This window comes from Perca fluviatilis, chromosome 8 (genome assembly GCF_010015445.1).
Source record: "Perca fluviatilis chromosome 8, GENO_Pfluv_1.0, whole genome shotgun sequence".
Lineage (NCBI taxonomy): Eukaryota > Metazoa > Chordata > Actinopteri > Perciformes > Percidae > Perca > Perca fluviatilis.
The window spans coordinates 9,298,446-9,320,710 of NC_053119.1; the positions used below are offsets into that span (position 1 = coordinate 9,298,446).

At 38.2% G+C, this 22,265-nt stretch overlaps 1 pseudogene; it reads left to right on the forward strand.

Moving 5' to 3' along the window:
* Nucleotides 1-22,265, forward strand: part of LOC120563406 — a 45,476-nt pseudogene that overhangs the window by 815 nt on the left and 22,396 nt on the right.

Sequence of the window (22,265 nt, forward strand, 5' to 3'; positions counted from 1 at the left end):
CTAACTTTTGTCCCTTAATACAGTGTCTATTTGTAACCCATTATCACCAGAATATATTTTTCTCAGTAATTCACTTATCCATCCATCCATCCATCCATCCAGGATACCTGCTGCGGCATTGTCTGCAGACATCATTCATCCAGGACCATTCACTTCTCCTTCTCCTCCTCCTTTGCGGTGCTGATTTAACTCCATGACAGCATGTCCTTGTTTGCTTTTGTGCCAGTCTTTTGGATCACACCACTGTTTTACATTCTTAGCATGAGATATTAAAGCTAATTGTCCTCCATTTGCTGCCACTCATACTTACCCCAAGTGACATAATCCATGGTAGTAAACATATAACTACTGTTTTGGTTTAGCTGGATGTATTTTTGTTGATTTCATAATCAGTGCTGCATTATATTCCTTGTCATTCACCTGTCACCCACATAAAGAACCAAAGGTCTCCTCCATATACAATACCTGTCAAAAGTTTGGGGTCACTTAGAAATTTCCATTCCACTCCATTACAGACAGAATAGCAGCTGAGATAAATTGCATTGTTTTTTTTAATCAGGGCAGCAGTTTTCAGATTACATTATGTGTTTGCATAATTGCAAAAGGGTTCTCGACTGTTGTAGAAAGAAGTGTCTGATCTTTAATGCAATATCTACATTGGCCATTATCAGCAACCATTCATCCAATGTTCCAAAGGCCCATTCTGTTTACTAATCTGATATAATTTTAAAAGGCTAACTGAGAAAACATTGGCGAACCCTTTTGCAATTATGTAAGAACATAATGTAATCTGAAAACTGCTGCCCTGGTTAAAAAAACAATGCAACTGATCTCAGCTGGTATTCTGTTTATAATGGAGTGGAATGGAAATTTCTAAGTGACCCCAAACTTTTGACCGGTAGTGTATATAATATGTCTCAAAAACATGTTGCCTTAAAAACTCAGTTGTCACATCCTTTGTTAGCTTGAACAACTACAACAATGAAAAATGACCAAATAAATGTAATAACACTGTGAATCACTGATATAATGAATTTTAATTGGCTGACTTCCCCCCCAGCTGTTGCTCTAGACGGATCTGTATCCAGTGTTTCAGGGGCCATTCACACCGTTGTCTGAATTCTAATTCTGCACCCAAAAATCAAACCAAACGCACAAAAGCTCCCACTCTATTTTCACAACAATAAATAATCGTGACAGATGAAAAATTACGGCGAGGGGAATCAATTCCAATTCAAAGTTTCTGACAAGCTAATGGATTGAGCTCAGGTTCGGCCATGGTGGGGATGTAAAGTGCTGCTGGCCGCCGGAAAGGCAAAATCTCAACTGCTGCTCTGCTCCACTATGTTCCCTCTCTGATTGGAAATCTCATGATGTATTGAGGAGATGAGGGAAAGTATTGACTTTTTTTCACCTCGTACAATCATCGCTCTCATTGCATACCTCAAGGTTTCGTATTAATCATTCATTGCATCTGGAATTAATGCTATTTTCAGAGGTCTTTACTTAACCAACGCCACAAAGTAAAAGTCCTGCATTTAAAATCTACTTAAGTACATAAGTATTATCTGCTAAATGTACTTAAATATTAAAAGTATACAAAATAGGCCCTTGTAACTGATATATTACTTTATCTTACATTAGTAGATTGTTAATACTGATGCAATAATGTGTAAGCAGCACATTTACTGTTGTAGCTAGTCAAGGTTGAGCTAACTTGAACTATTTTATAGTTTGGTCAGTGGTTCCCAGGTTGGGCCCCCTACAAAGATCACAAGATAAGTCTGAGTGGTTGGACTGAAGAGAAGTTCTGCTACGCAAATCTTTATTCATTTTTTTAAACATTCTCTAATCTTTGATTTTTTTAAATTTAATTTTTGGAGAGTTGTACCTCTCGGGTGCCTCAAACAGTTTATTAAAATGAAACCAGACATTTAAATGGGAAATATCTCTTTGGTGGAGCTGCTAACGATTTAAACTGTAGACATCTGAAATATGACAAGGAACTACAACCAGATACAAGCCAAACTGTTTGGGAACCATTCGTTTAATCGTATATGCTTAACTGAAAAGCTGTCAGATAAATGTAGTGGAGTAAAAAGTACAAAGTAGCATAACATGGAAATGCTCAAGTAAAAGTACTTTATGGAAAAGTAAAAGTGAGATTTCCTTGTCCTTATTAGGTAGGTCGGGGTGCTAAAAAAAATGCACCCAGCCCGTATTCAGAAACTGTACCTTTAAATGAGCCGTCAGGACTTCCGTACAGTTGTGATGTCATAACTTTACTATATTTAGGTAGAAAGTGCCGCTGCAGTGCCATTGGAACCTGAAAATGAGCATAATATGAGACATTTATAAATGTACTCAGTTATTTTCCATCACTGGCTATTTGGTATATGAAAGAAAGAGAGCAAACTGTGAACAAAATGTCTTTGAAAACTCAAAATCACTCAGCAATGTCATAAATCAGACGAAAACATTCGATTGGACTTTGTCATGTGTGTTTGTAGCTGTGGCTGTTACTCATTCTATATCTGTCGGCAAGGCTTGCCATGCACCAAGTTATAGTCATGCTCTAAACTTTTTTTGGCAGCTAAATATGATAGGATCTTATTTTTAATGAGTTCCAGATGGAGGAAATAGTAATTTGCATCAGTTATCAGCTGGATAAGACGAGGCTGTGGAACTGCAAAAGAAATTCAATCTCTTTCTCGCTCCTGACCCTCCTTCCCATCTCCTGTATTTGCGGTTGTCAAAGTGTCATCTGTCGACCTCAAAATGCTCTCAGAGCAACTTGAACTTTTAAAACAGTTCATTAAGATTTGTTCTGACACATTTACCGCTGATTTCTCAGGCAGGAAATCCATATTCATATTTCAGAGAGAAGAAGGTCATGCAGCGCAACGCCAAGAGACCAGTCACCCGTGGATGTCTTTGAGCAGGACTTTGCGTCGCCTCATCAATTTTTAATTGATTTATTCATCTATTCATGAATTAGCTTAGCTTGTCTCCAAAGCACACCTGCATATCTAAAGTACACACCAGTCCCCTGATGTATAATTGTATTTCCTTGGTGTATCAATAGTCAGCTTACTGTCACTCATCATCATGGCTGATAATGGTTCCACGTTATTTGCTGCTCAGAGAAGCTGAAGGGAACTTTTTGCTTAATGAAGTCGTTCCCAAGAGAAGTTGTTTGAAATTAGAATCAACACCTAAGTTCCCAAGACAAAATACAGTAAATAATGGCTTAACTCAGGCGTGTGGAGAATATCGAGGCATTGGTGCTGATATAATCACTGTGTTAACTCTCGCTGCATTATTTCCCCTACATCGGTAATACTGTAGTTCTTGGTACCCAGCAGTGCTCTCTCAATAAAAGTTCAGTGTGCTGCTATTCATAGTTTTCATGTGACGTCACATCACTATCAGAACGCCCACCTGAAGGGCAAAAAGAAGCTGCCCTCCACTGTCTGTGAACAAGTCTGCTCTACTTTTACCACACTGTAGCTAAAATATCAGATAGTTGTTGTTCAATTGGATGCACAAACCGAAGAGAGACAAGCCTGGGTTGAGTTTCTACAAAATCACATCTCAGAACAAAAACCAAGAGAGGAAGATATTGTGGATTTGTGCAATTTATACGTGTCGCACTATTGAACTAACGTTAACATTACACTAGTCTCGCTTTGCCAGACCATCTACACGCTGTAGAGCGAAGGAGGGTCTGGCTAGTCCACACAGCATTCCGGGATGGGAGAAAAACGTTCTCTGGTTTGTTGGCATTTCTTTAAACCAATCACAATCGTTATGGGTGGCGCTAAGCTCCGCACGGAGCCGCTGGAAAATAGTTGTGTGTGAGAAAACTCAGATAGTCTAGCTAGCTGCCTGGATTTACCCTGCAAAGATCTGAGGAGCAAAACTATTTAGGCCTACATAAATACAAGAAAAATTTGCACAGAAAGTATTTTTTCTTTTATAGAAAAAGTAGCTTCTGTATCTTTGTGTAACCTCTGTTGATATAATTTTTGCAGATATTTTAAAGGTATAGTGGAGGATTTTCCCGAATTTTAGAAAAGATCCGCCCTCTCCACTTTTTGAAAAAATGCACATGCGCAACACTCTACCTGCTCCCGAGACGTAACGCCTATTAAACGTGTGCACGAGAGTGCACTGTTTACAAGTTGCTGTCGGCATGGTTCATACAAGCCTACTTTCCAAAAGAAGATTTGCACTTTTTCACAAATTGAGATGTTTACAGTGTCTGCGCGGTGCGTGACTTGTGCCAGGGCTAGCATCGCTAATCATAGCTTACATCAACTTTCACTAGCAGTGATTTTAAATGGATTTCTCCAAATAGCATGCCAAACTTTACCTGTCGAGTAGAAACTTCGCGACTGAGGCATCAGTGGAGAGCCCAACCTGTGCTTTTAGCGCACGCCAGCGTGTGAAACATTCTCCCAAAAACACTCCGGTCTTGTTTCTTTCTTCAGAGGCCTTTCTCTTCTTGTCATACCTTTCGTAGACACTTGTAGCTCACCACACATATACACCTGAAAGTATTCATGCGCAGAAAGCGAAAACTACCCTAGGGACGAGCACGTACAACGGCCTTACGTAAACATAGCGCCAGAATGATTGACAACTAGGAGGACCAATAGTCTTGATGATCCACCCGGAAAAAGAAAATCCTCCACAATACCTTTAACTTTCTTTAATTTTTTTCTTACTACTACTTAAGTTTTTTTTCTACACATTTGTAAAAAAAAAAAAAGGCTGGCATGCAACCACAGGCTTTGAATTATTTATTCTAAATATAGTGTACACTTAAAGTGAACTTTTTTTAGGTGGCTAAAATACGTTTACCAAAAACGTATTTACGAGCAGTGAACCTCAGACCCACTGAGATTCAGTGCTCGTAAATACGTTTACTTTCCCCCCTCATCCAGCTTTGGACAGGAGATTCAGTCATAAATCTGCTGTGGATATTTATCATGTGTCCACAGAAGATGAATCCTAATGATTTATCCGACTCTTCCTTTTCTGTTATCTACTGTTGTGTTACCTGGAAGAGTTTCTGAGCCTAGAAACCATCCCTGTAATATTTTTTATTTATTATGAACCTCAACGATACAGCTTACTTAGTACTGGTAATAGTTTTTAGATATTTTTTACTCTGTAACTTGCCCCTAAGTATTGCACCGTTATTTTGCTCATTTAAGTCATTTAATTTTTTTTATTCACGAGGACAACACAATTTAATTAACATATCCATAAATGTGCCAGTGTGCCACACATTTTCAACCAATGAAGTGACAAGTAAAGAAATATAAACACAAAACAGTAAGATGCTCAAATGACAACAATAGCAACACAAAGATTATGCTCCTGATAGTGTACATATGCAGAATAACAGGAAGCAGTTAAACAGTGAATATAATAACAACATCCACCGTTTAGTAGCCATGCAATTGAGTATTGAGTATACTATTAGCATTAAATGTCAACAACCAGTACTTTTAATCTTAAACTCTTTATAGAAATAGTTAGTAGCTATTGAGTAAAATGGTAAAATCACACACTAAACACGTAAACCATGAAGCACAAATTCATAGGACATACTGTATATAATATAAATATGATAATACCACATTGTTAATAGAAATGCAGATACACCCTTATATACACAAAGCAGACCATCAACAGGCATAGGACATTGGACATTTTGCACATTTTGTGCATTAAGGGGGTCATAAGAGTTATAGCACTTTAACATTTTTATTTCACTTCAGAAGCATACCGGAGCATTAATGCTCATATGAAACATATTGTAATATAATGAAAACAAAAACAACAATACAAAAATGCTCGGCATTGTTACTTAACTTAAGTAAAGTGACAATCTAAAGTTTATGACTAATGTCAAATCACAGTTATGAATTACAGTTTAATAATGTGTTAACAGGCCATAAAGTGGTTTTGCACATTAACTGCATATTAAATTCACTACAATTGAATACATTACTGCTGACATTTTTCTATACCATACCTTTGTTCATTGTTGTTATCACTGCCGGGTTTCAGCTCATTATGATAATCAACTAGCAGTGACCTAAATGTGCTTTAGATACATAATCCATCTCAGTTTGTCGCAGCTGCACATTATTGCATGGTAATTGTGTTGTGGTTGCAGGGTGGGATGTTTTTTCTTCAAGAACACTCTGAGTTGATATTTTACAGCTTTTACAATTTTGTTGTATCTTCTAGGTTTGATTTTCTCACACTACAGCCCATTAACGTGATGCATTGCTGCAGGTGAATCAAATATTAGCTGGCAGGGTATCCTTGAGTGCATCACCAAAGGCAATGTTCAAATAGTTTGAGCTAGCAGCAAGAAAACAGCTTAACTTAAAGTGAGTCCTGAAAAATCTATAATGTCAAGCTCTTTTTTATTTAAGATTATTTTGGGCTTTTATCACCTTTTTGGCAGCTAGAGAAACGGGTAAGTGGGGAGAGAGACACATAGGATGGAAGACATGCAGCAATTGGCCAGTGTCTTTAGGTGACTGTTCTAAATACTGGAAATTAATAGAAACAAGTGGCTGTTTAGAAGTTTGGAAATAAATTAAAGAAAAGGGTATTCTTTAGAAAAACATGTAGTAAACATGAAAGTTAAAATACCTCATTCAATACCTGGAGCTAACTGTGCTTTAAGGGAAATGATAAATATGAATCTTTAAAATATATATGAAAGCTGCTAGAAGTAAAAAAGAATTGTACAATAACAGTTTTATTAAAATATTTATAAAGGTCCAGCTTCCGCCGAGACTGAAAATGTTTGTTTGATATCTGCCCTCCATGTTTTATTTTCAATATAAATAGTACATTACATACAGTACATACATAATAAAGAACCATGAAAATGGTAAATCAAATACCACAATATTTTTGACCAAATACCTCGATATCGATACCGCAACGATATTGTAGTGTTGACTATTGGTGCTTTCACAAAATATTTACACAATGAGATTTTTGATAAATAATCATTAGTAATGTGGATATAATGACTAAGTGGGTAAGGCAAATAACAGAACAGTTACAACAGTCTGGTAAGTTCAGAAAATGACATCACTTTACTGTAATGCAGCTTTTAAAACCAGGAAAAGACAACACTTATGCCATATTATGATATCCAAAATCTAAGACGATATCTAGTCTCATATTACGATATCGAACTAATATCGATATATTTCCCAGCTCTAAGATGATTCCTGATTACAACACACTGTAGTTCCCAATAAGAGCAGGACAGATGTTCCAGCCTTCCTGTCCATATCAAAGCTGCTGCACTTGAATTTGGCTAATGCTTACAGGAGTATTGTAACAGCAGGGACTCTGTGTTGATGCGTGGTGTTACACGGTGTGATCTGAATGATTTAGGACCTTACATTCTAAAACAGCTGCAGCACATTTTCAGCTACCCAAACATGACAACACGAGAGCATTTCACGCCTTCAACTCGAGCACATCTCCATTTTTCATGCCGAATTAAAACGAATATCACATGAGGAAATGGCAGCTTGGAGAATATATGTAATCTACATTTTAAGGGGCTTGAAGGCTAATTATAATTGCAAATTGGCAACTTGACTCCTGGCCCTATTTCGGCACAGACCCAGTTTGAACAGATCATTAAAGGCTACACTCAATATTTACAATTCTCAGATCTTCTCAGAGAGGGCTGTTTGGTATATATTTCTTTATATCTGTATCATATAGTGTAGTAACAGTGTAATATAATTTTAAATTTTTTTAAATAAATGTCTTTAACTATAAATACATAAAAAACAGCAGGTATTTATGTTATAGAAATAATAGCCAAAAAATATATTTGAGATAGAGAGGGTCAGACTTTACATTTTTTTTTTACTATTGAGAGAAAAGTTCAAATCCCAACTACATTCTAACATATGCACGCATTACCAATCGCTGTGGAGAAAAATGTTTCAGAAGCTGTGTGTGTGTGAGAGTGAGATTGTGGGAAGAGTAGGGGGGGTTAAAGAGAGGAATAGAGAGGTAAGAGGCTGCAGATACACTCTGTTTGTGACACCTTGTGGTTGAGAGTGAGGGGGTGGCAGAGATGGAGAGAAAGGGGGGCACCACTGGATAGAGAAAAAAGAAAGAGAGAGAGAGAGAGAGAGAGATCAAAGGAAAGGAAGAGACAGAGGAGGAGGGATGAGGATGAGAGATAGCAGCGCTGCAGTGAGCACCCTGCCTGCCTTTGCGACGAGTGTTTACTCCACTTTTCCTGGGAGCCGGTTATCTTCCATCTGTGTGAGTCATGGAAGTGATTTAGGTGAGTGGAGTGGAGTGTCGCGGAGCGGCAGCAGAAAGCCACAGATCTGTTTGTGTGTCTGCGACGTGGGCAGGTAAGCTCGCTCAGCATCTCTCTCTGGGTGTAAATTTCACTGTTGTATCTTCCTGTCTCCTGTGAGGAGAAGCAAAAAACTTCTGCAGAGTTTGTGTCTTGTTTAATTTGTCTCTCCTCTCACCAATACACCCCTTTAATACACTCAATTCTAGTTTGTGCTGATGCAAGCTGTATAGTGGGACTGTGTGAAACGTGAAAGGCGTGCTGTGGCTTCTCTCTGACAGTCTGAGCAGCATTTAGTGTCTCAGTATTGACAGCTGGGCTCAGTGGAGCTGAGGGTTGGAAGAGGATGAGAAGGGAGAAGAGCGAAATCTCTGCTTGAGGGACCATGAGGGTAAGAGCGTCAGCTGATGATGATCCCAATCTGTACGAGAGCAGAGAAAAAGGAAAAGATAATCCTGCACAAATAAGGCTTGGCTGCTTGTCAGATTTTACTCAGTATTTTTATTTTTTTCTGGTTTTGTAACACAGTGGAGCTAAAATGTGTGCATCTGGAAAACCCACATTGGCACAAGAGCTGGATCTTTTCCCTGGGCATCCCTTTACGTCCACGCTGACTGAGTCCGGGGTTTTTTCGGAGGTGTAGAAGGCAGGTGATCAGAGATTTGTGGCTCAGCCCTCCTGAGTGACAGCTGAGCTCTATCACAGCTTTCATCATGACTCAAGCTGGTAAACTCAGCTCAGCTTGTAACCCAAATCCCCGTCCTCTCAGAGATTTGGGAATAACCTGCCTTCATCTCACGGCTGGATTAGAGTGATTTACTGTCGCTCCCCGTCAGAGTGACTGTGTTTGTGTGGGGTTTGACCTATAATGGCACCTAATGGCATCATATGTCATTTCTAAGAGGACACTGTCAAACGGGACACTGTCGCCAGCCACATCCAGTTGTAATATGGCAGCTGTTATTAATGCTAGCTCTCCTCATGACCCCCATCAAAACTACTACTGGCAGAGATGCTGGACAAGAATTAATGGACCCTTTAAAATTAGAAATTACATTTATCTTGGGCTGGATTTACCGTCACCGAGCACCTCCATCACTCTCTCTCTCTCCGTAAAGGACAACTTTAGAGGATAGTTTTGTCTTTGTTGGCTGGCCCACAACAGGTCCTCAACCCAGTTTGAGTTGAGTTGGTTGAATTTACAAAATATCAGGGTCTTCTCCCTCATATCAGTCTTTAGCCCCTTTCTCCACATCCCTGTTCGAAATCCTTGTCATTGATTTGACTTGCATCCCCTCTGTCGTGATTGCTATAGATTAGACATGGGGAATCAATAAAGGAAAATAGCTTTTACCTGGATTTACCTCATTTATGTGCTTTGTGGGAAGAGAAAGTGTCCTTGATGTGTTTTTAGATTCTTTTCTTGCTAAGCTGCCTTGGACTCAACAATCATAATCACCCATCTTTAAATGCAAGACATTATATTCAAGTTTCAGTACTGCAGCTGGGTGAAATAGCTCACACTGAAGGATCAATAAACAGGCAGAAACAATGTGAGGGCAAAGCAATACAGCTATTAAACCCACTTAACAACTTGTGTGCAGCATGTATGCTTACAAATCAGTGTCATCTTGTTAATATCAAAACTATCGAGCAAGCACAGCATGCAGGGACAAAAAAAATAAACTGGGGCATGCAATCCTAAAATCTGTTTTCACTGTTTTCTCTCTATAGACCATTGATTGTGAGTAAAAGAAGCCATGTTACTCGCTCAAATTTGGGTGCGCAAATCCTCTTGTGGGTGCAACATCTGAAATGCAAACAGGAGTCTCAAGATTTGCTTTGTGTTTTTAGATCTGTCCCTGTGTGTTTTCAAACCGTGACATCCTAGAAATGATGTTTATTACTACAAAGGCTGCACAGATCTGATATGACGGATCGATACTGGCACTAATACTGACCTTAATAAATGGGATCGGGTATCGGACATGACATGACCAATGCACATTACACAATTAAATGTTTCTGCTGTCAGTTACAGAAATTCAGTCACAGTGGCCTCCCAACTCATTTTATGGCACCACAGATATCTCTGTCCTAATGTTACTCGAAATATAATATAATATAATTAATGTGCAATATTTGCCGTTCGAGAGAAACTTAATAATGTTATATCAACACTGTAAGAAAACTTTTTAAATGAACAAAGTCACAACCTGTTCATACTAAACAAATGAGAACTATATTCTATATGAACTATATGAAGCACTGCTACTTGGGAGGAGTGATTAGCGCAACACCTTAAAAGCACCGTTGTTACTCTCTGCTCCTCACCACAGGGCTGCGAGCAAATCACTCCGCCCAAGTAGTGGGTAGCAGTGCTTCGCCTTCTGAGAATATAGTTCCCTGTTTTTTAAAGGCCTAAAACATATTTGACTGTTTAAACCCAGTGAGGAGCTACAGCAGAGTGGTTTAAACTGTCTGTGATGTTTTGTGCAGATTTATAACTTTAGGAGAAAAACTTCATTTCTACAAAACAGCAACTGTATCCTTTAACAGAGCTGTCATAAAGCTGCTTAACAGACAGAAAAAGCTATTTGGGTTTGCACTTGACAGCACTAATCTGGTCCCGAAAATAAATCTACTTATAATTTTGGAATATTATGAAAAAAATGATAATCTTCAGTTATTATAGTATCATAATTGATATTACTGATGTTTGGAAAAATGTTGAATGGATTCATTCCCGTGGTGTGATCCTCCTCCACACTGAAGGTTAAACTTTTAGACGATATCAAACGATGATATATGATAACATCAGATATGAGAAGAGGTGGGTGTCCATGTCTAATGATTTAAATGTCCGCTCTCACCTCTGTTGGCAAAAGTAATTATGACAAAGTCATGTGGTGCTGGAATAGGAAGAGTGGACCAGTACCAACATCAGAGAAACGTACCATCCAGCTGACTGAGGAGGAGACAATCAAATGTTCAGCAGCTCAAGCTCAAGTGACTGTTGAAGAGATTTTCTTTATTATTATTCTGAAAATTTGCTATGTTTAAAGTCAGAGTTAAATGGTGGTTTAGAGCATCTTGCTTCCAGACTGTGGAGCTGTTGAAACAGGATGTCGGAGCTTTAATAGCATAACTAATGGAATATTGGTTTAGACAGGGAAAAGCTGTTTTATGTTTTAAGTAGTAGCAGAGGGGTTAGAGAGACTTTTTTTTTTATTAATTATTGGATTTTTATGAAATCCCAGAAAAAAAACCTACTGAGCTCCTGATATAGGCATAAAAATATATTTGTCATTGTTATCATTTTCAGGCCCATATTGTCTAAATGGTGTGTTGTAGTCAGGAACTTAGTATCACTTTAAAACAACTTGCAATCTACTAATACCACAGTAATACTTGTTAGTCAGTTGTAGAAGAAATATTCAGTGTTTAATTAAACCTTTTACCACCCACTGTTCACCTTCAGACACTTGCACTTTGTAAAACTTGATTGGAAAAGTTACATGAATATGAGCATGTGATGTAATAATTGTATAGATATATTGGGCTAATGTATTTTTGGTGATTCCCCAAAATAACAAATTGTTGTAAAATTAATTCAGTTACAATACACGGCAGAGTATGGAATCACATTGCATTGACCAAAGTTAACAAATTTGGAGACCTTACCTTGTAATAATGACATCTGGATCTCATAATTATGACTTTGTTTTGACTTTTTTTGACAATTGCTATATCAAGATTAGGTCTTCAATTTATTTATTTTTTAATTAAGGCAATACACGTTGGTTGCAGAGTGTGCAATGGAAACCTTAAAAATATGATGTCTCATTACACTTGAAAGCTAAACATAGCAGTCCAACACTAATATAAATTATTGCACAGGGTTAGAAAATACAGTCTTTTTGTTTTAATTTTAGGCGGCTGACAAACGGGTTAAATTACAAAATAAAAATGTAAAAACATTTTCATTAATACTGTATTAAAATGATACTAGTACAGAAGTATTAGCTACAAAAGTAAAAGTACTCATGCATGCCGAATAGCTCCTGTCAGTATTATATTACAATATTGGATTATTATTAATGTTGCATTACTGTTGAAGCAGCATCTTAATGTTGAAGCTGGTCATTATAAAGTTAATGGGAAATTTAATCAATAACAATGCATCATATTTAATATTTTGTATGTCAAATCTAAATCTGTAATATAATTAGTGACTATAGCTGTCAAATAAAGAAGTAGCTGCAGTAAAAAGTACAATATTTTGCTATGAAATCATCAAGTCAAGTAGAATTATGGAAGTAGTAAGTAGTAGGAAAATATTAAAGTAACATACAATTAATTGAAAAAAGTGCTTGCGTTGCATCACTGCTACTGCTAATAATTATCAGTAATACTACTAATAATAATAATAATATTAATATTAATCATAATCATTGTAATCTTAATCTATTTCAAGAAGACGCACATAGCTGCCAGAAAGAATCGCCACAAAACAATGTAAGAGTCAACACAAATTCATCTAAATAAATAATGAATAATATTACAGTACATAATGAGCAGTAACCCAATCAGCCACTTAACAGTTCAGTAATCACTAAGTGTGTCATCAATGTGGAGCCATAAGGACGATCAGATGGGAGTTTATCAATCCTGCATTTATATCAGCAACCTGGTGAACTGTGAAGAGCACACAAGTTAAATTCCCAACACATGCTCTGTGCTGCTTTTACGACAGCGATTCAGATCAGGGATTATTTTACTAATTAGCGGGGATATGCTCCTCTACTTTGACACAAACTGAAGCCCGTCAGTGATTGGATCAGATAAGCGTTTGACATTCAGAGCTCGCTTTTACCTTGTTTTGCAAATCCCAGAGAGGATTTCATCACAGACTGCTGCCCGCCTGCTAGTGAGCTCTCAACTTTAGTTTTATTCTTTTCCATTTTTACCTTGCAGTTCTTCTGTGCTTCAGCAGTGTTGGTCCTACTGTGGTTATGGTACAATGTCGCCATCCTTTTGTTTTCCACTGGAATACTGTTCAGTAAAACATGGGTGTGATGTCCATGCTTGCTCTTCATTTGTGATGTAGCTGTAGCTGCAGTGTGATGAGCCTCCAACTGTCCACCTAGTGACAGTTGCTCGTCCATGCGAAAAAATGTAAGTTCTAAAAGCTTGGTGACATAGTGGCTCCTCATAGGTCTAGTTGGTGAGCTACTGTAGCTGGTTAGCTAATTGCTAACTTGGTAGCCAGCTCTCTATTTTCTCTCATCTCTGCTATCGCTGCTTGTGATTTTTCCCAGTAATGTCGCCACAGACAACCAAATGCAAGCCAGAATACCATTTTCAACAGTACGCCATAGACTCAATCACCATTGTGTTACCTCATTCGGCGATAGATAGTGACTTAACAGACATTTATTTAAAGGAAAATCTTTGAGATTATTTCCATCTTGGACATGTTTATCCAAATCCTCCAAATGAAATGACAAAATGCATTGTTTGTCCATGCCTTCAATCTAGAATGACACATAGAAGCATTTTCTAACCGCTGAAACATAAATCCTCTTTATGGTGTGACAATGCTATGGTTAAGGTTTGGTTAGGTTTAGGGCAGTGGTGTAGTCTACATGATACGCAGGTATACACAGTATACCCACTAAGAAAGCTCCAGGATTTCCATACACCCACTTTAAAATGCCAAATGACATGATATATTTTGAATTGTCATCTGTTTTCCTTCGCATAGGCTAAATAAAGGTATTTTCCACCGTAAACTGGTGCATTAAAGTGTATCAGAATGCAGGAAATGAAGTCTTTGACGCTCAAAATTTCCCTGTGGGAGGACAACCAGACACCCCACTTTGATATGTCCATTCTGTTCCATATATTTATATAGTACAGTATACCCGCTAAAATACATTAGACTACACCACTGTTTTTCGGGAAATGTCATGGTTTGGGTTAAAATTACTTTAATGTTAGAGGAGTTACAGTAATAAACACATGTTTAAAGTTAGGAAACGATTGTGGTTACAGAAAAAAAACAATGTCCACTTTTGTTTAGAAAAGGGAAACTAACAGAGGTATTCTGTTATACTCTTTGCTCCTGTCCTAAATTACTAAAGCCAATAGCGAGCACTTCAACCTAAACACATTGCATTCAAAACTAAACACATTCAGGGCCACTTCCTGCTGATAGATTTGGAAATGTTTGACCTTACAAGTGTATGAGTTGTGCCTGAATGCACCTTCAGTTTCCCTCAGCCTTCAAGTTCCATGAAGAAAACTGTTCTTCAAGAGGAGCGTCCTTGATACAGTCTTTGAATTGGTTCACAGCTATAGCTGTCAGTAAACTGCACACAGCGTCATTCACGTTTAGCTTCCCAGACAGTTTTTTATACCAAAGAGATGAGGGAGGACACAGCTTTCTGTAGATTGAGTGCTCACTTTTTGGAGATAATTTGGTTTCCACTCCAGAGTTTCAAGCAGATTTAGGAGACAATTTTCTGTCAGTGACTTTACCTGACACCATAGTTTCATTTTGGCAAACTATTGTTTCTGTGAGTAGGTGGGACAATCTGCGTTATTTAAGATTCACCTTGGTATTCAGACTGAATAGACAGAATCTTTACAGTTTCATTGTAGTGATGGCATTCCTCCCAGCAGCCTTTGAAAGTGGACTGAATATGCTGAGATTTCCTACCACTCCAGTGCCTAACTAAACAAAAAAAAAAAAGCTAAAACTGTAGTTTCAAATAAACACATTAGAGCAGCAGACAGTTTTCCTTTGTCCGCTTCAGCAGGACTGCATACTATTACTAAGTAGATTACATATTAAATTGACAGGAACTGTAGGTTTGGTAATAGCTTTTTATTTATTTTTTTAAGCTTTGTTCAACATCTCGTGTGTAAAATGATGCAAAGTATGAGCAAGTCTTGTGTTCTTTGAAGGTGGCAGGCTGGTCAGATGTTCCTGACAGAAACCTTTTGATCATCGTGGGTGGCGGTGACTGAAAGGACTGTTATTTGTGTAATTTTCTAACAGAACAGAGTCTCTGCAGCTCACCTCATTCTTGGAACAACTTAAATGTGGAATAAATGAAAATCTAAAGAGATTGAGATAGGAATTGTACTTTAAAACTATTCTTCTATCTGTTGGTGGGGATCCGGTTGTCTTTGGTCCCCAGAGAACAGAACAAAGAAAATGTTTACATGAGCATCCAAACAATATTTTAACACCATAACCAGATGATACAGTAGATGGGATGTATGATGTATAATTATAAATAGATTGTATTTAATATACACCAAACAAAACATAACTTAATTCTAAATTGTGTTTGTGAAATGTGTTTAAAATGTAATTGACATTACTGCATAATATATTGTGATAATGCCTGATGGTTTTATCTCTTCTGTGGAGAAGTGTGTTCTCTTCTATGTCACATGCTTCCTGTACGTCATGATTTATTTACTAAGTCGGTTTACGTTGCACTTTGTTGCATATTTTGTGTTGTCGAAATAATGACTTTTTCACCTCAGCCAAGTGTAAAAATGTTTTTGCGATATTTTGAGGGATTCTTTTTGAATTTCTGCCGTTGCTACTAAGGTTTTTTATATGCACAAATTGAAAATGTGCATAAAAACAGGTGGATGGAAAGGCGCTCTACAGCCAGGGATCAAACCACTGACCTGCTGAATAGTGCTGCTCTACGTGCTGGGCCACAGCCGCCCAGCGGACCAGACAAGGTTATCACAACAAAAAAGGTGTCTGCTCCAATCTGACAATATAAGTGGAAAAAAACACTTTTATGAAACAATGTACATCATATGGTATGATCTCAGTCAGAAAATGAGATTTAATTTAAACTTCTGCATGCACGCAAAGATTCGATAAATACGGTGGCTGAGGAAAAAGAGGGATATGAGAAGCATGTTGACTTCAGGAACAAAATTAGAATTGATCTGAAGAGCAGAGGGAAAGATTGTTTACACTTCCTGCAGTGAATTGTTGTGCTGGTAGTTGGAGTAAACCTCTGGCAGAATCAGCCTCTCATTATTCTTCCAGGCAGGCATGCCGTCCTAAGATTGGAAATGAATGACTTCAGATGGCTTAAAAATCTTAATTGATGAAGCTGCGGTTTGTGTGGAGTTTTTTTTTTTTCGGTCTCCTATTCTCTTCTCATCAAAACAGCTTCTTTTAGTTAAATAAAAACAGTCACGGAGAGAGCTGCCGCTGCTCTCAGCCGAGAGAGAAGTTAAACAAACAAAACCACATCTCCACTTAGAAGGATGAAACTGTGAGACTGAGCACCGTCCTCAGCTAATCCCCCACAAAAAACAAAGTCCCATCCAGAAAAGTGCCTTTTTTAATATAGATTACATTTTTTTAATGGCAGAAATGACATTTGGTTTCTGCAGCAGGAAGGCTTACAGCAGCTAATCATGTATTAACTCACAGATAATGGAACGTTGTACAAATCAAAGAGCTCCGCTTAATAGGTTGGTGCAGTGTTAATACAGTACAATCCGGATAATTGAATACCACCTCAATGCTGATACTTTATCAATTAATTGCTGACGTTTTACATTATCCAGCTATTAAATGTGCTTAGTTTATCATGTCAAGTTATTTTTGTCTTTGAGGACCAAAGTGGAAACAATCAAAGTTTATTTTATCCTCTTGGATAAAAACAGATATTCCTTTTTCTTTTCTTTTTTTTAGGTTTAAGTCAACTGACTGACAAGTGAGAAAACTCTACCTGCTGAGGAAACGGCAAGATGTGTTTGAAAGCCCCAGACAAAGCCAGTAAGTGGACATTAAATTAAGATTTTCTGTGAATAAACTTGATAAAATATCCTTATTTTATAAAATAAATAAGGATAAAACTAAGGCACAGCGGTGCTTTGCTTTGCTAGCTCAAAGCTAACGTCTGCATGCTAACATGCTCACAAAGACAATGCTAAAAAGATAAAGTTCAGCAGGAATAATGTTTACCATGTTCACCATCTTAGATGAGTGTGTTAGCATGCTAACATTTTCTAATTAGCACAAAAATCAGAATCAGAAAAAGGTGTATTGCCAAGGAAGTAATTACAATGAATTTGCCTTTGTTGGTTGGGGCATACATAAACAAACAAACAAACAAACAAACATATTGAACATTAATATGGAATAAACAATAAATACAGAAACAAATATATTCAAAATAGCTGTTTAACATAAGAAAAAAGTGGCTGAATGGATTGAGTACGGAATGTGCAAACAAAATATAGTATAGTAAAACAAACTGAGGCTGATGGGAATGTCATTAGTTTGGGCCAGACTGCAATTTTGACCTGATGGTGGCGCTAGAGGAAAGGTTAAGGGATCATTAAAGTTATTACCATTCCTCCTGAGGGGGACATTCATATGTGTACCAAATGTCATGACAATCCATCCAACAGTTGTCAAGAAATTTCACTCAAAACCAAAAATGTCAACCTCATGGGGAAGTCAGGGGATCACCCGAGTCATTTGGATTCATCTTCTGGGGGACATAAATGTCTGCACAAAGTTTCATATCAATCCCTCTCATTGTTGTTGAGATATTTCAGTCTGGACCCGAGTGGTGGCCTAACTGATCAACCCACATTGCCATCCGGCCACGGTGCTCGTATGGTTAAAAACTGCATTAAACTGCATTAAAGTAACCCACTAAAGAAGTACAACAATGAATATAGAAACCTAAACTTCTCATCCACACCAGCACAAGACAGGAAGTGCTGCCAGTTTGAGTAACAGTGAAGCTCTAAAAGAAGGTAGCATTAGTCATCAAATGACGGTTATTTACATCAAACTAAAATATTAGAGAAAAACACGTGTGGGTTGTTCACGAGATAAATAGAAGCTGTGCTGAAACAGAACGCCTTCCAAGAGCAAGTCAGCCTCTCGCTCGTCTGATTGATGAGCATTCTGGGAAACATCATTTTGAACTCCCGGTGATCTCCAGGGGATTTATTAGCATCCTATTATGTTCATCTTATAGTAGCAGCTTCTCTGGTACACTCTTGGCAGGCACCTGAGTAATGATGATTTTGTTGCTCTGCACTCTTGGGCTACATTCACAACATGGGCTTTTGGGCTTGGCTCCAAATTTCTGACTCCTATCTGATTTTTTGGATCACTGTTTACATCTCTGCTTGTATGTAATAAATATCTGACATCAATATGAGCTGACAGAAATGTCATGAAGCGTTCAGAGGGTAAGAAAAGCCTCCATGCTTCCACTGCTTCCAAATTTACACCAAAGTTGGTGATAACCAAAATTGTGACTGCATGTCGAGCGGAAGATGGAGAATAACAGAGTGAAACAAATGATCTTTGAAGTGCAGACGACAGTATTGTGGACAAATATAACACAACATAGATTATTAAGGTAAACTTAAGTACCTTAGGTAATAATAATGTTGTGCTCAACAAGATAATTGCCAAAATCTAGGAACATGCAGATATCACTAAAAAGACGTCTGACAGGGTATGAAACTTAACTGGATTGTATTAGTTTCTCGTCTGAATTTTATTTTGTCTATTCTGTTTGAAATTCTTCATTGGTCTGATTTTGTAGTTGTCTGAAGTTGTTACTTTCACTTATTACATAGTTTTTAATTTTGATTTAAACTATGCTTAGTCTTTTTCTAGACATATTTAAATGATGATACGTTTGAGAGTAATTGTAAACCATACAATGTCACAGAAAGAAATACTCGTAACCATAATACTGCTTTTTTCACACTATTTATTGATACATTTCAATATCAATCTATCTTAACGTTACTACAATGTGCTGGTTGACAAGTAGCTAATGTTAATGCTAATGCTTGGTGGGTAATGTTAACATAATGAGGTTATGAACACACTCATAAAGTTTGAAAGATTGTTTTGACCACAGATAACAGCAACAACACATGAATAAGTTCACCAGTAACGTTAACAATAGCTGTATAGATCGACAATTAATCTAATGCTAATTTAGCCATCTAGCACATCCCGGTCGGTCTGCCTCACTCCCCTCAGCGCAAAGAGACATCAGTCAGGATGACAGCTGACAACGGCCCCGGGACAAATAGTTACCGTTAACCCCCAGCCAGCTAGCAGCAAGCCACTGTCATTAGCTACAGCGATCTGAAGCTGGCCACCACTTAACTCCAGTGCCGGGTGCTAACGACGCTAACGGTAGTTTAATGAAGCGTCGGGAAACAGACCATATCAGACCCAGGCACCCAACTCAGAACAGCGTCCATCCATAACGTTAGCTACGTCTCCGTTAGCGCTACCGGTGTTCGTGCCGAAAATCTTTCATACGTTCATACGTATGAATAGGGTTCATACGTTTTGAAAAAACCTGGAAAAGTTATGGAATTTGAAAAATGCGAATTCCAGGCCTGGAAAGGTTTTGGAATCATAAAAAGACCACTATGAACCACATAAATTGTCATTCATTTTATAGTTAAACCTCTGAGGGTAAACTTTAACACATATTTTTATTCTTATTGTATGTCGACTGACATTTTCAGGAACACATAGTCATGGAAGTTTGCCAAAAAGTCATGGAAAAGTCATGAAAAAGTAATGGAAAAGTATTGGTTAAAATGCGTATGAACCCTGAACAATACATATCAAATCAAGAAAAATATAATTATGTTGGGGAAACTGCAGCTATTTTATTAGAATGACATGAATAACTTGAATGGGTAAACTCGTCCCTGAGCAGATTTATTGCGATGGTATTTAACAATAAAAACTACAACTCACATAATTCCATGCAACTTCCCAACATCATCAAAAGTCCATGTTCACTATCCATTGTTTTGATTGAGAGACCCCTAGTGGCAGAAAGTTACATATTGTACGTTTAAGTTTTATCTAACGTTTTATGTAAAGTTTATCTTGCTAACCATTAAGTTTGGTTTAGATGATTTAGATCATCCAGCTGAACTGTTGGCTCGCTTACAACCTGTCTGTAACAGTGTCAATCAGTCAACGTTGGTTTCTTTTAACCATGAACCTTAACACCAAGTACTTTGGCTACCAATTGGAAGATCGGCGGTTTGATCGCTTCCCCTGCAGTCTACATGTTGAAGATAGATTGCCCTTGGGCAAGGTACTGAACCCCGAATTGCTCCCGTTGGCTGTTTCTATCGGCGTGTGAATGTGCATGAATGTTTATTTGATGAGCAGGTGGCACCTTGTATGGCAGTCTCGGCCACCAGTGTGTGAATGGTGCCTGTAGTGTGTGAAGCGCTTTGAGTGGTCGCTAAGACTAGAAAAGCACTTTATAAATGCAGTCCAATTTCTATTTCTCAGATCTTAGTAGTTACTATGGTGAGTACGTTATCCCAATAGAAGTGATGGCCAAAGCCACTCAGTTTTAATGAAAGTACTGTTTCTTCTATGTGAAGCTTTAATTGTTTGCACATACTGTACATCAAGAGAGAGACATTTTCTTTTGACTGGACTTGTAAAATGTTTTCATCCAAATGTTCAACTACATGTCACATGTAGACGACGGTGCGGCTTTCTTTATCGTCATGCTGTTCACATGTTGTCTCAAATCATCCCTTTCTCTAACACCCTCATAAGTGGGGAAAGGAAATCTGAATTGGGTCACGTCCAGCTGTAGTGTGAATTGTGCTCTGCGTTCCTTAATTATCATATATCTGGACCATCGTCTCGTGGAAGAAAAAGAAAATTGGGAGAATTTTGGCGTCAGAGCTTTGTGACACCTCTCCTTCCTCCTCTCAGCTCTTGTTGCAGAGCTGAGCTGTGGGATGATTTTACAGCGAGCGGGTTCGTTTCGAGTCACAAAGATTCTGGGCGTCTCAATGCCACTGATGTTTCCATTGCACACTTGTCGCCATGGAGACCAACATCCTCTCCCCCATATTCCATTACATCTCTACAGTAAATCTCTTTGTTTACCACACACGCACCTCCCAAACTAGTGGCAAAGAGACTGCACCCTTTTTACTGCTGTCTCCTTCGACATGGATTTCCCCTGTTCCTGCAGAGCTGAGAGAAAGTGATGTGCTTTGAGAATATGTAATGACTTCTGTATTTCCCTCTCAGGCGGTTTCATTTCAGTTGTGAAATCTCAGTTCAACATGCGGGCAGATAGCACATATTTTGCATTTATCCAACACACATTGTCATGCGTCCAGAGTGACAAATAGCAAGCGTCTCACCTTGGGGCATTGTTGACTTCTCACAGGAGGGCTGTTTGTTATTGCAAATGTGGTTCAGACTAGGTTGACACTTCCCGGTACCCCCCCACCCCCCCTGTTGCTTTCTCGCTGATAGAATTTTATTATTGGCAGTGGATGATATCATATCCCTTCACCCTATTGCCCCATAGCAAGTGAAACGCAATAACAGGAGAATTGATTATATGTGGACCACAGAGCAGCACTCAGAAAATGTGTTTACTGTAGTCTCCCTCCCGTTTAAATGCCAAGAATCAGCTCTCAGCAGATGCTCCTCTGCCCGATGAATGATTAATGAGTCAGAGTGCTTCACACACACATTTCCACCCAGGTAGATCAGCACCATGCCAATCCTTTGCAAACGCAAACGAAAATGCAGGAAGTTATGTTCCCTGAATTAGAGCTGAAAGTAGAAGGTTGCTGATTTAAATATCCAGCCCAACTGGGAAAATACATTTTGTCACTGCACAAGTAGTACTAGTAAAATGATTGTGATTAGGGGATTTAATAACTGCCTAGCCTTACGGTTGTACCAGCTACCAACAGGCCACAACATACACCAAGTGCAAATACATGTTTGCTTATCTGACAGACAGATTTTTTGCATACATGTCATTTTTATAAG